Raw genomic sequence first — 17,789 nt, forward strand, 5'->3', positions numbered from 1 at the left:
AGATTGCTGATTTTGTTCATGATATGACGCATTGAACACTGCTGCAGGTTGTATAAAAATACACTCGTGCTTCATTTTAATTTTTAGGAGCAATAGAACTGATTCCTTATCATTAGAATTATATATTGCTCTACTGTCAGTACGAGCTGTAATCAGAATTTCCAAAGCTATTATGGCCAGCCATGCAGCCCACCAATAACATTAAAGCTACAGCAGTTGGAACGCCCACCAGCGACACAGATCACAGAGTCTAGCAACACCAAGCGGGAATGTCGTTTGCCGTGTGAACAGGGCTTAAGACGTACGTGGTGCTTTTTCCCCAATCCTCAAACACCTCTGTGTCCCCAAAGCAGCCCTCTCGTTTTTCCCACTGTTTCAAGCCAGGAACATGTTGGCTGCATGACACAGGTCAGTTTTGGCATTTTTCCACTGCACGTTATGGTTCAACTCGCCTCAATTCTACTCGCTTTTCTGAGCTTGGTTTTCCACTGATGTATAGTGCCACCTCAATCTGGGTGGATTATAGGTTGATCGTCATAGTTGCGCCACCTCTACTGCTGTGACATCATCTTAAACATGACAAACTTGACTGACCAAAACAATAACACAACTGCTAGCTGTTACCTACTAGCTCATTGTGCTGCATAAAGCAGTTGTTGCATGGTGATATTGCTATTATTTCCAGTTCCTGGTCAACTAAATAAACCGAAGCTTTCAAGCGGCATATAGAGTTAACATAAAACATACCATCCTCCATCGTGGATCAATGCCAGCCTAGGGCACTCTCTCTCCCATTGCTCGCCAGTTTAGATGGCATCCATTTGGTCGAACCACTTCCACTTTTCCTTGATGGTTCTGTAGTCACAAGTTTATTTATTTTTTTTACTTTTCCCTACACTGTTGGTAGGTCCGTTGTTAGCCGTGTGCGGCCAACACTTCCTGAAAGACTTTTTAGTTTTGCGTCATTTCATTTGTGTACATGCCTACGTGCTTAAGTTAGTGAGGCATCCGACTTGCTTTAATGTATTCCTATCCTCCACAGTCATGATGCGGGACGTTCTGATTTTGTACTTGGAGGTACAATGTCTCCTCACCAAAAATGCGATGGGTAGCGTACCGGTCTGCAGAAAGGCTTCTACAGCAGCTATTTTCTGCCAGTGGTAAGAAGGACGGTGTGCTACGGTCTATACTGGACTTAATATGCTTAATCGGACACTCAGGAAATCTCTGTTCAAGATGATTACTAAGAGACAGGTTTTGTCTCATGTCTGTGCTCTGGACAGATTCCTGTCCATCAATCTGAAAGACACTTTCTTTAATGTGCAGGTAGCCCCTCGTCACAGGCCATTCTTGAGATTTGCCTTTGAGGGGATTTTAAATGTGCCTTTTACTTGGCCAGAAAGTGTTTTTAAAGGCCATGTCGTTATACAAGTTTTGCGGTCCCTGCTTATCTAATGACTCACAAGCACTATGAGATTGCTATGCTATGCAACAAATGTTTTCATAGCATAATTTAAACTTCATTAGCAAAACTTTTGTTAGATTCCTTTCCATGAATTGGTTTACACTATCACAGGCAAGAATGGCCGAGTTTGGTAAAATAATTATAATGGCTTTATTTCAGAGCAAATGTATTGGTCTAATATAGAGCTATATATCGAGTATTGTCAAAAGGCTGAAAAATATTGAGATGATTGATAGTGTGAGCGTGTTTCAGTTCTGGATTACATATTGTACTTGTTAGACAGTTCTGAGCTCATATATCCACTAAAAGAACCACAAATATCTTTGACACATGTCAAAACAGTGGACCAACAGCAGTAAATAACAGTCAGATTCTGTGAAACCAGTCTGGTTTTCTCCACTGTGCATTTTAATATTCATGCTTTCCTGTAGAGACTGTTAGAACTGTTAATATCTACAGTATGCAGAATAACAGCATCAACCCCCTCAAAATGATCTTTTGCACTGACAGCATCATGTTTCAAGCGATCTGCACAAAATGAACTTAGTTCTTGTTATCTTAGCATTTCACTTCTGCTTAAACCAAACAAGCTGTTTCACACTGGACACTACAAAATCAGTAGATCATCATATTGGTAGAGAACATTCTATGCAAAAACGGATAAAAAATTTTTTTTAAATCAATTATTTGTAAAAAATAAGTTGAATCAACTTGTATAATAAAACGTGTTTTTTCTTGTTTCGGTTCATGTAAAATGTAGCTTTTGTAAGAGTAAAATGCAATTTTTATTACTGTACATTTTAGGCTGTCTGAGGCAAATTTAGTAAAGAGATTGCAAAAGTTTTTTATGCTGTATTGCTTGCTTTTCCAAAGTATTTTGACCAAAATGAATTGCACCATGTGCACCAGGCTTAAGAAAGAAATAATAATAAAAAAATGACATTTGAGCAAGACCTTTTTATTTCATCCTTAATTGGTCATCCTTCATGATTCATATAATAAAAGAACATATAATGTGCATTTTGTGTTTTGAACACGTTTCCTTCCTCCTGGGCCTCTTCCCCATTTTAAAGACCTTCAACCTGCATCAGAAACAGAGCACAATCTCGGTCTACACAATTAAAGTTACTTGCATGATGCAGGTTGTACATTTTCTTGAGGTTTGCCAAATAATTTTAAATGCAGTGTGTAGAGAGACCTCTATTGAATGGATTTAGTTTGAGCACATCTTGAATCAAAAGTATCTTCATATCATAATTATCATAATGGATGTCAAATCTAAAGCCCTCACAAATCCAATAAACACACAGAGGCACACAAACGCACTTTAGATCAACATGTGGTGTGGAAGTCTTTGGAAAAAGCACATGCATGCATAAAGTATTTGTTACTCAGAAACTTAATGGACCGTGGATTGCTGGCTTGCCTCTGTGCCGTCTGGGCCTAATTATCTAATAATCGTGGACTTACGTGTGTGCATGCACGTTATTTTACAATGAAATGTTGATTTAATATCATCTAGATCTGGAGTTGTTAGAAAACACAGGTTTGTGTTAAGGTGGTCCACAATCAGGCTTCAGCCATGTTGTCGAATTGTATCTAGTCCTATGAAGTCAGCGTCAGAATATGTGAAGTTTATTCTACCGTAATTTGAATTTTGTAACAGCTTCTGCTAAGAGTGTATTAGAAATTGGATAATGTCAGTTTATCAGCTTCTAAAAGAAGCTAATACAAATAAGTGGATAATGCTATATTGAAAGTAAGAAGAATTACAGCTGATGCTTATCCCAGTTTAATACGCAGATCCAACTGGAAGACATTATGTATGTTAATTTCACTTAAAAGTGTAACTTTTGTGCTATCAAAAGTTGTTCTGTTTGTTTGATTGGCCCCAGCTGACCAGTTGATAGCCCTGGCTCGCACTGGCCCGATAGTGGAAAAGTGTCCATTGTGTGCCACGTATGCGTAACGTGAATAGAGTGCTGTGCACATTTCTTTCCACTTGGTGATTTTGCTTAACCTCAATACAGATGATAATCCAAAATGTATACTGAATGTCCAATTTCTACCGGTTTATCATGTCTATCTGGTATATCACCCACCACTATTCTGTACCATTTCTTGTTATCACAATTTTACAAATAAGTGGTGTATGGCTGTCAAATACATTTTTTAATGTTCTGATGATGACTTAGTGGCCTTTAAGACTGGTCATATTCTTGGGATAAAACAAATGTAGTACAATGAACAAAACAGAACACTGGTATCTCGAGATTCATTTGAAGGACTGAATTTCCTTTTAGTTGACAGCATCTAAAAATTGCATTGCCCCTGCACGAGACGCTGAAAAAAATGAAAAAATGAGACGTGGAGGACAGAGCAATGGTCAAAGACGTCCTTGCAATTTTATCAGCTTCTCACTGCATAAGCATTAGGTTCGTACCAACAACTGTTCTGCCCTGCAAAAGCAAAAGACCTTAACTCACTAGAGTGTGAAACTGAGAAAAATGACTTTAAAGTTTCTGTTTTGTCCAGACAAAAGTATTAGGTAGGACTCCCAAAATTTCACAACTAGTTGCTATACTGAAGAAATGTTTGTATGCAAAAAATCTTGAGCTCAAAATTGACCTTTGACCCTTGTTTGGCAGTTACTGTACTCTGCCTTTGTTTCATGTGCCAAAAATCAGGAGTCATGCAAAGGCAAAAGGCCGTAACTGACATATAATCAATATTTACTTGCTGTTCACCATACTTACATCCATTATAAGAACACCTAACCAAGGTCTAGTCATCATGGTATTTGTTTTAAATTATATAGAAGACCTTTGGTTGTTCCTATTTAGTGCTATAATGATCAGGATAGTGCGGCAACACTAACACAGTTAAACAGTATAACAGATAAGTTACTTTGCAGTACAGTATGTACAGTATGAATAAATACAATAAATATTTTCACAATAAAGATAATTTAATTATAATTGAATACAAAGGTATATGTATTTAAATGCAAGATATAGAGTAATAATTAATTAAACATTGGACCAATACATTAGAGATTAGAGACTGCTCATTCCAAGTTTTTTACTGCTCCAAATAAAATCTTACTGAAAGCTCATTTTTTGAGATATCAACCTAAAATTTGGAACACAACTTGTCCATAGGTATATATGACAAAGCATTCTTGAAATACAACCATTTAAGTTTGGATAGTGATTTTCATGTCTCTGCGAAAAAAGGGGAGGGGTGACAGTTAAAGGGTTAAGGGTTAAGGGCCACCAAACTGCTCAAGATGCTCAGTCAACTGAACTCGACTTGGATTACTACTTTTTAATTCTGAGATAATATAGACAGAGTATACCGAAAAAAGTTGGAATTACTTTTACTATTTAGGTTAGCCTACTTTGTACGGACGTTAGCTGATAACCAGCTGTAAAATCTGACGTGAACACCTGTGGATTATATCTTCTATGGATTATATCGGATTGCATGGAAAGGTAGGATGCCTCTGTATTTAATATTTGGTTTTCAGCATCTGATGTGAGGCAAGTGTCAGCGTCAACGTTAGCGCTAATTTACATGACACAGATTCAATTTAGCAAGCTCCGGGCTGTCACTGACATTGACAGATCTGAACCATCACCCTGTCACATCGCTATCACAGAGTAATAATACAAACAAGCAGTCGGCAGTCTACACTTTATTTCAAAGATGTGTCGTGTGTATGTTACGCGGTTTGGTGACAATAAAAGAGCGGTAATCTTTGACAGTATGACAAAGCCAGAGTACAGTAACATCACAGCGGCACCGTAACATCTCTCTTGATGCCAGGCGAAACAAAGTCAGAACACCTTAACTCAACTTAAGCGTGCCGGAACAAAGGCTAAGAGCCGTAACAACTGTTACGGCGTTCTGCTGTGGTTTCTCGTATGGTTTTGGATGTTACGGTTGTCATAGCCCTTTAATTTCTCGTTAAAACAATCAAATTGACTCACGATATTTATTCACATGATAAAGGAGGTCTTGAATACCCCAAAAATGACATTAACTCATTTTTGACCAAACATGATGTTACGGCGTTTTGCCTTTGTAGGGCAGTGTTGTCAATGAAAAACACCGTGGGACCACAGGCATTATGAAGCTTGATGAATCTGTTGTAGTGCTATGATAACGGTTTAGGCTAAAGTGCAACACTAAATTAACAGAGAACCATCTATTGAAGCATTTATTTTCTCGTTTTACTTTTTACTTGAGATTTGAGAATATGAACTGGCTAAAACTTTTAACATTTTACAGACTATTGCCAACAACCGGATATGTTCTTTGCAATAAACAGTCGCTATAAAACGGTGCTGATTGGTTTTATATTGATTTGTTGTGCCCTCTTCTGGGCAGAGGTGATGACGTCAATTTAAAAATCAGATGTCCTGTGGATTTTTTCCTTTACCTGAAATAATTTATTTAAAATTCAAATATGATTTGAATTTTTTTTAAATATTTTATTAAACAATTCGAATTTGTTTCTTAGCCCTGTTGACAGCTTTAAAGTGGTCCTTATCAATATGTCTGAAACCAGCCTTGGAGTAAATAATTTTTTTTGTTGACCTGGTATGACACCCCAAACTGATCAACTAAAAAAGTTTCTCAACTGTAATAATAGTCACTTGGGCTGTGTCGTTTTTTTATCTTTGCATGAAGCATTGACCCCTAATGAGGCAGGTTACACTACACTCACAGTGCGTCACTACTGCTGTGCTAGAAGTTCACTCTTCAGCGAAAGTAGCAGCTTTTCAAGCACGCAGAAAAGAGAAAAGTGAAACTGAGCTCTCTGCCACTTACACTTATGCATATTTCAAAGCAAATGCTCCCTTAGAGAGAACCAGAGAGAGAAAGATGGACTACTACACTCCTCCGTCAGTCACACACACACACATCCACACATGTATAAGACAAATATACATTTGTGCACAATGTTAGAAGTTAAAAGGGTAAATTCTCTGTCAGACTCCGTGTATTTCACTGTAATGCATAATGAGTTTGTTTGTTTTCATTATAGGTGTACTAATTAGTTTTGCATGCTAAGATGAACATTACCATTATTTGCTCATACTTGGGCTTAGGGATTGGAACATCCCCTAACCTTTAGTACTAAACTTTAGAACATAACTCATCTTGCTCCCTTTGACATGAATGATATCTCAAATTGTGCGGCTTGTTGAAGAAATGTGTTATTACTTTTGTATAAGTGATCAGATTTAGGATTTTTCCCACAAAGAAATCCCACAGATCTGCACTGAATGACAGACCCGAGACACATTTCTGACAGCAGAATATCATAGTGCCACAGTTTTTACACTTTTTGAGGAAATCAAACTACAAATGGCTTACTTTTAGTTATCTACACATATTAAATAGTGATTGAAGTAAGTATTTTAATATAAAAAAATTACATCTCCTTTAACCAATACATTGGAGTATTAAAGGGATAGCTCACTCCAAAATAAAACCCCCAAGTTGTTCCAACCAATATGACTTTCTGTCTGCTGTGGAACACAAAAGAACATTTTATATAGTGTTAGTTCCAGCAACCATTCACTTTTGTTTTATGGAAAGATGATGCAATGAAGGTGAATGGTGACTGAGACTGAACATCCTCCTTACATCTCCTTTTGTGTTCCACAGAAGAAATTAAGTAACATTGGTTTGGAACAACATGAGGGTGAGTAAACGATGGCAGAATTTAACATCTCTTTAAAATGACACCTGTGATGAGGTTTGTGCCATGTTTGTCCAGCCACAAATATTTCAGGTTACAGCCTAAATTCACCTTGCTGAATTAGTATGCAACAATGAAGTACACTATGAGTTTCTTTGAAGTTGAGATGGTTGGTGTTGGATTTCGGATAATCTGCTTGAAGTTCTAGGCTGTTCTCGAGTGTGTTTGTTTATGCTGGGCTCAATAAAAGCTTCTTGACTGGTAATGTAACCTTTTGCTCATGTTGGAGACCTTGCATCCTGTTTTTGGTTCAGCTTATTTGGTAAATGCATTTATCTTTTTTTTTTTTCTCTCCCGCCTATTTTCTCTTTCTCTCTTTCGATCTCTGGGAGTTGTCATGGTGACAGTGATGCAGACAGCCGGGAACAGCCTGGCTGTCATCTCGTGTCTGTCAGTGTGTGTTTAAGTATTTGTGCGAAAAGACTAGACTGTGCTCATTTTAGAGAGAAAATTATGTAACGTCCTCTCTTAACTCTCACACACAGAGAGAGAAAGAGAGAGTATGGGTGGGAAAATAGTTTTATTCCATTACCAGTCTCTATTCTTAAAACAAACTATTTTAAAATCGTGTCCATGATTTATTTTATATTATTTTATCAAAAACATTACACGTTTTGCTTAATTTGCTAATCTAATGCTAGATTGATATAGGAAGCTATTTTTGTGCAGTTTCACACAAACAGGATTTTTTTAGTCCTTTCAAAAGTGTTCATGACATCCTCTGTATACATTTTTTTGATGTATTCCAAATATATACAATCATTTATTATTATAATTTCTACATTGATTATTACATATTTACTATACAGTTATAATATATTTGTTGCAATTTCTTACATTTCCTTTATTTAGCTTTTATTATGGATCATGCTTTTATTTTGACGTGGATTTTTGACTGAAGTTGAACAGATAGTTCGCTACATGGCTCAGTGTGATCGTTAAAGTGCAAATGCTGTAATTTAAATATATAAAAGAAATAAAAATAACGCTTCAGAGTGGGTTAGTGCTCTGCTCTGTCATTTCTCATACAACGTGAATGATTGTCATTGTCTGTGGAGTTTCCAGTGAATGAGCGGTTTGCTTCACACATTCATTTAAAGCTAACGGATTTAATTTGATTAGTTGTTTCAGTGTAAAAGGGGCAACAGAGCACGTGCTCATAGCATGTTAGCATTTGTAAGCAGCCGTGTGTCAGTAAGATAGTGTGCGGGTTCCAAGTTGAGTCTGTGCTCTGTACTACCGTTACTGTAGAATCACTGGTATTGTTTCATCTCTTTAATTTCATGTCTTTTGTACTGAAGTACCGGTACGTTTGACAACACACACACCAAAAATCCTCCACGTGCAGCAATGACAGCTTTGCAGATCCTTTGGCATTCTAGTTGTCAGTTTGGCCATATACTCAGGTGACTTTTCACCCCACACTTCCTGTACCACTTGCCATTAGTGATGGGTTGTTCACGAACGAGTCAGCTCTAAAAGGTGAACGTTGGGAGCTGGCTCGCATGTCTATTTATAAAAATATACAAAAACTATGATGTGAATAATCAAAAGATTTAAATGAATAGAATTAACTCATTCAAAGATGAAAAAATAAAATAATATAGGCCTAAATGCTCAAGCGCACACACATTCGTTCTGACTGTCTGCTCAGACTAACAGACTAACCTGTTGTTCCTGCCAATCAGACACGCAGTGTCAACCAATGAACCAAAGATGCGTGAGGGGGGGCGGAGCCAACTCACAGACTCAGTCACACAATTTGCAGCCGAGGAGAGAGAGGAAGGACAGCTGTGAAAACAACAGCTGGAAAGTGGAAAATGAGTCAGAAGCACAGTAGCATTTGGATGCATTTTAATAATGTAGACAATGTTAGAGCACAGTGTAGAATTTGCCAAAACAAAATCTCATATAAAGTCGGTTCTACGCACAACCTACACAAGCATATGTGAACTACACACTAAGGCTTTAATAGGGTAGTTTTAACACCAATCATAGTCAAACTATTGCAAACTGTTTGACTTGAAAAAATATAACATCTTTTTGGTGAGCTGAGCCGAATGAGCCGGCTCACTGAAAAGAGCCGTAATACCCATCACTACTTGCCATAGATGTGGCTGTCTTGTCGGGCACTTCTCACACATCTTACAGTCTAGCTGATCCCACAAAAGCTCAATGGGTTTAAGATCCATAACACTCTTTTCCAAATATCTGTTGTCCAATGTCTCTGTTTCTTTGCCCACTCTAACATTTACTTTTTGTTTTTCTGTTTCAAAAGTGGCTTTATTTACAATTCTTCCCATAAGGCCTGCACTCCTGATACTTCTCTTTACTGTTGTACATTAAACTGATGTTGTGCAGGTTGAATTCAATGAAGTGGTCAGCTGAGTCTATTTCTCAATCTAGAGACTCTGATGTACTTATCCTCTTGTTTAGTTGTACATCTGGCCTTCCACATCTCTTCTGTCCTTGTTTGAGCCTGTTGTCCTTTGTCTTTGAAGACTGTAGTGTACACCTGAAATCTTCAGTTTTTTGACAATTTCAAGCATTGTATAGGCTTCATTCCTCAAAACAATGTTTTTAGACAAAAATTGCATTATTGACCTTAAGACATGCCAATCTATTGCATATTGTGGCAACTCTAAACAAACACAATGTTAATCTTATGTTCTGACTATACTTTGTGATCTCTTGAATGCCACTTTGGTGAATTAAAATGCAATTTCCTTCAGAAACCGCAAAATCTGTACATTATTCCAAACTTTTGTCTGGCACTGTGTGTATATATGCATGTATGTATGTGTATGTATGTACATATAGAATATATAATATTTTCCCTCAGGTCGACTTGTTTTGTACCAAAACAGTCATGATTTACAAATAAATTATAATTTTCCTTTTTCTACCTGGTCACTGGCCCTCTGTCTGAAATGCTTATTTTTGGCCTTCAATGTAAACATCCACTGTTATGATTGGCTAACATTGTGCAGCCTCTCGAATAAAGCCATATTTATTTGAAACCAGCTTCACAACAATAAAAAAAAACAAAATTTCATGGTTTACACGTAACACACACCCATTACATTGCATACAATTTTATCAAACTGTTCACTCAAGCATAGCAGCACCATAAACCAAAAAGTCATGACATATGAAAATGAATGGAATTGTGTAATTACGGTTTTGTGGTCGAGTCCAGTAGTGTTTTTAACTGTCCTATCTTTCAATAACAGTTCCTTTGCAAACGTTGAATCATATTTTGACTAGTTCACCAGCAATCTACGCTGAAATGAGCCAAAAACACATATTACACTTAAATGAGCCGAACACTCATACATTCCATGCAGAAATATGCTGAACACATATTATACAAGCCACTGTGAAACATGACGCACACACATAATCCAATGCACGGTACACCATGACATGGACACACATCATCCTGCCCTTTAAATTTCAGTCACTATTTCCTGATGTTTGGATGCTTCAACAGAGGCCAAAGCAGAGACGTGACATATCACATCTGGTCTTTAGATTCACAACATATCACATCTTGCATCGTCTGTTTACTGTGGACAAGATGTGGCTCTCCCAGCCAGTGGCAGCAATGGGATGGTGCAGAACAGATGCATTTTTAACAGTTGAGCTTGTACCACTCTTGAAACGCTGCACACACCACCAGAAATGCATCAAAACGTCCATCTAGTGCATGTTTAAATAGACCAATAATTCAAAATGTAACAGATGGGTGCAAAAACTCGTCCAGGATGCGTTTACACTCAGAAAAGCAAGACACAGAATGGGGTTCTCCTTTTAAGAGTTATAATGTGGCATGAGATGAAATAATCATTGAAGCAGTTCATCAATTGCATTTATTATGTAGAAATGTTTTTAAATGAGTTCAAATGGGCACAAGAAGGTGTCATGTGATGTGCAGGAATATTAGGCCCACCTGTTTTTTTTCTATCCTCTTCACCTTATGATGAGCGCCAGTGGGTGTGATGATGTGTCCGGAAATGCGCATAAGTGGTTTTGTGATGCTTTGTAATGAAGCTTTTCTTGTCTTACTTTACTTGGATAGTTTTGTGCGATTAAGTTATTACATCCATTTATTTGTTGAATGTCCATTAGTTGCCTTGTTAAAGGGCTGTGCTTAGTGTCCATATATCCCTCTGAAAAGCATATGATGGGGTCACATGGACATAATGTAGCCACTGCAAATAAATAAAAATATTCTTAAGTATTTTGTCTTGTTTTCCAGTAAAGCGTTCTAAAAACAAGATCTATTTAATGACAAGCAAAATGGCATATAGTTTTTGTTTTGAGATACTAAATTGAGTAAGGTCTATGCTTAAAACAAGAAAAACTACAATGGGTTAAGAAAATAATCTTAATTCAAAGGGAAAACATGTATATTTTTCTAAACCCATTAGCAGATTTGAATCATAAATTCCTCTTAATTTTGTCAGATTCCTCTAAAAACAATACTTAATATCTTATGCCATTTTACTTAAGTAAATATATACTATTTTTCCTTAGAACGTTTAAATATTTTTCCTGGAATGTAAGACAAAAATATAAAATAAGAAAATTATTTTTGCTGTGTAATTATACATGAGTTCCTTAGTTGACTAATAGCTCAGACAAGACAACAGATCGACTAATCAATTATGAAAATTGGTAGGTTGGCACATCCCTACCTTTTACCTGCAATTTCTGTATTACAGAATGAAAGAATTATGTCAGACACAATTGTTATTCAATAAACATTTCTTTCTAAAAATAAAAAGGACTTAATATAGCTAAATATAATATCTAATTTGCAATACGTACAGAATCGAAATATTCCATATGTAGTTTGGCAATTAAATATCTTGTAATATTGAATCAGGAGGTCTGTAGCAATTTCCTAAAAGAGAGAGAGAGAGCTAACAGCTTTTTTTCTGAATCTTTCATTCACAATTATATAGTGTCTGCTATAGAGCTTAGGCTGTTATCTGTAGCATAAGAAAGAAGGAAAGGAAAATACTTGTACTGTGCTTATCAATCAAGCAGTGTTGATTGTTTTTTGTTGGTGTATATGTATAATATATATATATATATATACAGTGAGGAAAATAAGTATTTGAACACCCTGCTATTTTGCAAGTTCTCCCACTTAGAAATCATGGAGGGGTCTGAAATTGTCATCGTAGTTGCATGTCCACTGTGAGAGACATAATCTAAAAAAAAAAATCCAGAAATCACAATGTATGATTTTTTAACTATTTATTTGTATGATACAGCTGCAAATAAGTATTTGAACACCTGAGAAAATCAATGTTAATATTTGGTACAGTAGCCTTTGTTTGCAATTACAGAGGTCAAACGTTTCCTGTAGTTTTTCACCAGGTTTGCACACACTGCAGGAGGGATTTTGGCCCACTCCTCCACACAGATCTTCTCTAGATCAGTCAGGTTTCTGGGCTGTCGCTGAGAAACATGGAGTTTGAGCTCCCTCCAAAGATTCTCTATTGGGTTTAGGTCTGGAGACTGGCTAGGCCACGCCAGAACCTTGATATGCTTCTTATAGAGCCACTCCTTGGTTATCCTGGCTGTGTGCTTGGTCATTGTCATGTTGGAAGACCAAGCCTCGACCCATCTTCAATGCTCTAACTGAGGGAAGGAGGTTGTTCCCCAAAATCTCGCAATACATGGCCCCGGTCATCCTCTCCTTAATACAGTGCAGTCACCCTGTCCCATGTGCAGAAAAACACCCCCAAAGCATGATGCTACCACCCCCATGCTTCACAGTAGGGATGGTGTTCTTGGGATGGTACTCATGGTTCTTCTTCCTCCAAACACGGTTAGTGGAATTATGACCAAAAAGTTCTATTTTGGTCTCATCTGACTACATGACTTTCTCCCATGACTCCTCTGGATCATCCAAATGGTCATTGGCAAACTTAAGACGGGCCTTGACATGTGCTGGTTTAAGCAGGGGAACCTTCCGTGCCATGCATGATTTCAAACCATGACGTCTTAGTGTATTACCAACAGTAACCTTGGAAGCGGTGGTCCCAGCTCTTTTCAGGTCATTGACCAGCTCCTCCCGTGTAGTTCTGGGCTGATTTCTCACCTTTCTTAGGATCATTGAGACCCCACGAGGTGAGATCTTGCATGGAGCCCCAGTCCGAGGGAGATTGACAGTCATGTTTAGCTTCTTCCATTTTCGAATGATTGCTCTAACAGTGGACCTTTTTTCACCAAGCTGCTTGGCAATTTCCCGTAGCCCTTTCCAGCCTTGTGGAGGTGTACAATTTTGTCTCTAGTGTCTTTGGACAGCTCTTTGGTCTTGGCCATGTTAGTAGTTGGATTCTTACTGATTGTATGGGGTGGACAGGTGTCTTTATGCAGCTAACGACCTCAAACAGGTGCATCTAATTTAGGATAATAAATGGAGTGGAGGTGGACATTTTAAAGGCAGACTAACAGGTCTTTGAGGATCAGAATTCTAGCTGATAGACAGGTGTTCAAATACTTATTTGCAGCTGTATCATACAAATAAATAGTTAAAAAATCCTATATTGTGATTTCTGGATTTTTTTTTTTAGATTATGTCTCTCACAGTGGACATGCAACTACGATGACAATTTCAGACCCCTCCATGATTTCCAAGTGGGAGAACTTTCAAAATAGCAGGGTGTTCAAATACTTATTTTCCTCACTGTGTATATATATATATATATATATATATATAGTACACATTGGCCATAAAACGTATTTTAAAACTGAAATTACAACATAAAATATATTCATTTCTTTCTCCATAGACAAAAAATATCAAACATAATTGGCATGTGTCATCTGCAAGCAAATTATGTTTGAACTTACAAAAAATTTTCTAAATATCTTTGTGTTTATTTTACTATATTTAACCTTTAATATAAAAACGATATATTTGTTGCTATTTATATGTACATACTTCTATATACATTTTCTTAGTATATAATTAAATAACTTATATTTTGCTAAATGGTTTGCTTAAAGTGTGCTTATTCTATCTTGCTATAAGATAAATACCACATGGTTCGTTATTTTGGTATCTAAAATGCATAAAATTAATTATATATATATGTATGTGTGTGTGTGTGTGTGTGTGTGTGTGTGTGTGTGTATGTGTGTGTGTGTGTGTGTTTTTTTTTTTACTGTAGCTTAAATATATAAATACTTTTTAAATATAATATTTTTTTTTTTAATTCAAAAGAAATATTTCCCTTCTAAATATATTTTAATGTACAGTTTCCCTTGCTGAGTCGGCATATTTTTACTCTCATCACTAACTTACTGTGACACCTCTATATGTTTTATTTACTATAAGCCTAACACTGACCTCTTGCCTTTGTGCGCTCTCGCTCTCTCTTCTCGCTTTCCTTCTCTCTCTCTCTCGCTCTCAGGGCTAAAATATTCAGTTAGGGGTGGGTAGTAGTAAGCAGAGCCCATGTGACGTGTGTGTGGACGTGTGTGTGTAGGAGGGGGTGTGCTATTGCATAACACCGTCTAAAAATACTTAGCTAATCTGCAAACATGTGGCTAAAAATACACCCTCGGCCAGTTTATGCTGCTCCTTGAAGGAAAGGGGGAGAAAGAGGGTGGGCAGAAAGAGAGTTAGTAAGAGTAAGAAAAAACAGAGGTAAGATGAAGATTTTCAAAAATCTGTGATTCGTGGTGCTTGTTTGTCTTTTTAACCTTAAAGACAAATGTTTTGTTATTGGGTGTCTATTTTAGTTATGTTGCAATTTTTTTGTATTATTATTATTCTAGGTCTAGTAGTCAGAATTTGTAAATTGTAACACAAGAAAATGTTTTAAGTATTCTGTTTTTTTGTGTTGGGATGAACTAGTCAAAGAGTATAATTTTAGTTATAAAATTAAAGTTATAACTAGTCACCAGTTCACTGTTGAATTTTTAAAAGTGCAGATAGGCCGGGGGGCCTGGGTAGCTCAGTGGTAAAGATGCTGGCTATCACCCCTGGAGATTATTAGATTGAATCCCAAGACGTGCGGAGTGACTCCAGCTGGGTCTCCAAAGCGACCAAATTGGCCCGGTTGCTAGGGAGGGTAGTCACATGGGGTAACCTCCTCGTGATTGCAGTAATGTGGTTCACTTTCGGTGGGGCGCATGGTGAATTGTGTGTGGATGCTGCGATGGATTGCGTGAACCCTCCACATGTGCTGTAGATGCTGAGATTCGTCCTCCGACACTCTGATTGAGGCGAGTCACTACGCCACCACTAGGACTTTAGAGCGCATTGGGAATTGGGCATTCCAAATTGGGAGAAAATCCTCCCCAAAAAAGTGCTGATAGGCCAATTCCATGTAGTCTCTCAATTAATATGAGCTCATAAAAACTTTATGTATGATAACAGGCCTTATTATATATATATATATATATATATATATATATATATATATATATATATATATATATATATATATATAAAAAATAAAATAATAATTTTATATAAGTAGTTTTAGGTGAAGTATAACATTTCACGCTGTTCTATTCACCAATATTCACTTTCAGACCTTAAACTATGGAGTAAAAAATGTAAAGCCCAATAAGATTAAGCTACACAACGGAACTTTCTGCTCTCTAGCGACATCTGAGTTTGAACTTAAAATTGCAAGCAACTTGTGATTCAGCACTGCTCCTCATGAAGAATCTCATGGTTTGAGGTTACCTGCTTTGCCTGTGTTCGTTATGTTACGTTTAAACATTTACAGACTAGATGTTACTTGGTTAAAGGAAGATAAACTCTTATTTACATATATTGAATAAATGAATGGATTTTAGACTTATATAGTGTTTTTTTGCACTACACTCAAAGTGCTTACATAGAGAACAAAAAAACACCAGGTACCTGTATATTTTAACCTGATTATTTAAGTTTTATCTACTAAAAATGTTTGTATTGTACTACACGTATCAATTTAAAAGGTGAAACCTTTGATATTGCTGATACAAGTTTAATTGTAGACTGTATTATAATTATATTATATTGCTTCAGTTGATAATGCAAGTGAACTGTAATACTACATCAGTAGGTATATGCACTGCACATGCTGTAAATTAAAAACATAAGAACTACCTTGTAGTAACTTGTACCTATTAGCTTTTAAACAGACTTCTAAACTGACTATCTGCTATAAGGACAATGAAAAGTGATAACTTGCATTTCTGCAACTTGGTGAATTAAATGAGAAAACAGCTGCACACACACTTGGGGAACATCGAATCTACAGTAATGTTATAAGTACTCAAAAGTCGATAATATGTTACAGTAACTTTACCAATAAAGGTTTATACATTGCAATCGGTAAACACGTGAGTAATGTTCGATTCATTAAAGCATGATAAGCAATATAAGCTTCAAGAGCCCTACCAGACAACATTTCCAAGCAGTTTAGCAAGTAAACGACTTCACCAAACAGTTAACAGATATGCATCCATCCAGACTGCTGCAATGCTGTCCTGAACTATGTGTCTGACTGAATGAAAGCATAGTTTCCCCAGCCCGAACATGCATCAGCCAGTATTTTTCTGTGTTTACGGACATGGCCTAAATGGATGAAAGACATAAGCCTGGAATTTCATGGCAAATCTGACCCGACAGCTCACAATACAAATAATTTTTGTTGGCTTGATGTAGGGACAGGGTTGTGAACACAGATTTCTTTTTTTTATGTACTCACACAAAAATATAATTTTGTTAATTTGTAGCAAAAAAAAAAAAAAATCTTCCCTAGTGCAGCTTTAAGCAATGCTACATTAAAATGATTTCTCTACAGACCGTAAAGTTTTCTACAGCTTAAGACACAGCAAAAGTTTTTGGCAACTTCATAATGTTCTCAGCTGCAATGCAGCTACAGTCTGCTTTTGTAATAGGGTGGTATCATGTATTTGGAATAGGGGGCAATAGTGTCTTAAAATGGTAGTTCATTTAAATACAAAGGTGGTATGTATATCTCTATGGCTCAGACTCTAACCCCCTGTGAGAGGCCTGAGTGAGTGTTTAGTAAGTGTGATGTCACAATGTTTACTCATACAAAAGGTCAGCCAGTTATCCATTTTGATTGGATAAGAGCTCCACTGTGAATATGTGGAAAGGCATTAGATCTTATGGAAAGAGAATGTAGTTGCAAAAGTCATGATTTTGGAATGCTAACATTAATTCCTCATTAAGTTCATGGTTTGCTTGTAGCTCAGAGGACATGTGAGAGGGTGATAGCATGAGGAGGGGAAAAGGGAGAAGAGAGATAATCAGTTTAAGTTATACAACTGTTTCTTTTCATAAAAATGTTCTTCCTAGACCAAAGGTCTACAGTAGACAACTGCAGGTTTTTATTTGTTTAGGGTTTTTGTAACATGAACATTTTGCTAACATTTACCTTTGACTACCTAAAGAAGTCAAAAAGTAACTCCGTTTGCTGCATTATGGGACACAATAGTAGACAATAAAAATATATTTGATGTTTAATATACTGTCATGTGGTGCAGGATTTTTTTAAT

The 17,789-nt window shown here is 36.7% G+C and overlaps 1 protein-coding gene across 2 annotated transcripts in view; it reads left to right on the top strand.

Moving 5' to 3' along the window:
* LOC127643853 (mastermind-like protein 3) overlaps window positions 1-17,789 on the top strand; it is a 157,174-nt gene that overhangs the window by 14,378 nt on the left and 125,007 nt on the right. The window contains exon 1 of one of the 2 annotated variants that reach the window (XM_052126770.1): window positions 14,862-14,910. The exons of the other annotated variant lie outside the window; for it this stretch is intronic. The gene's annotated coding sequence lies outside the window, so the exon portion shown is untranslated. Of the gene's footprint in view, window positions 1-14,861; window positions 14,911-17,789 lie in introns of those variants that run through there. 2 annotated transcript variants of the gene reach the window in all.

The sequence above is a fragment of the Xyrauchen texanus genome, chromosome 5, assembly GCF_025860055.1.
Source record: "Xyrauchen texanus isolate HMW12.3.18 chromosome 5, RBS_HiC_50CHRs, whole genome shotgun sequence".
NCBI lineage: Eukaryota > Metazoa > Chordata > Actinopteri > Cypriniformes > Catostomidae > Xyrauchen > Xyrauchen texanus.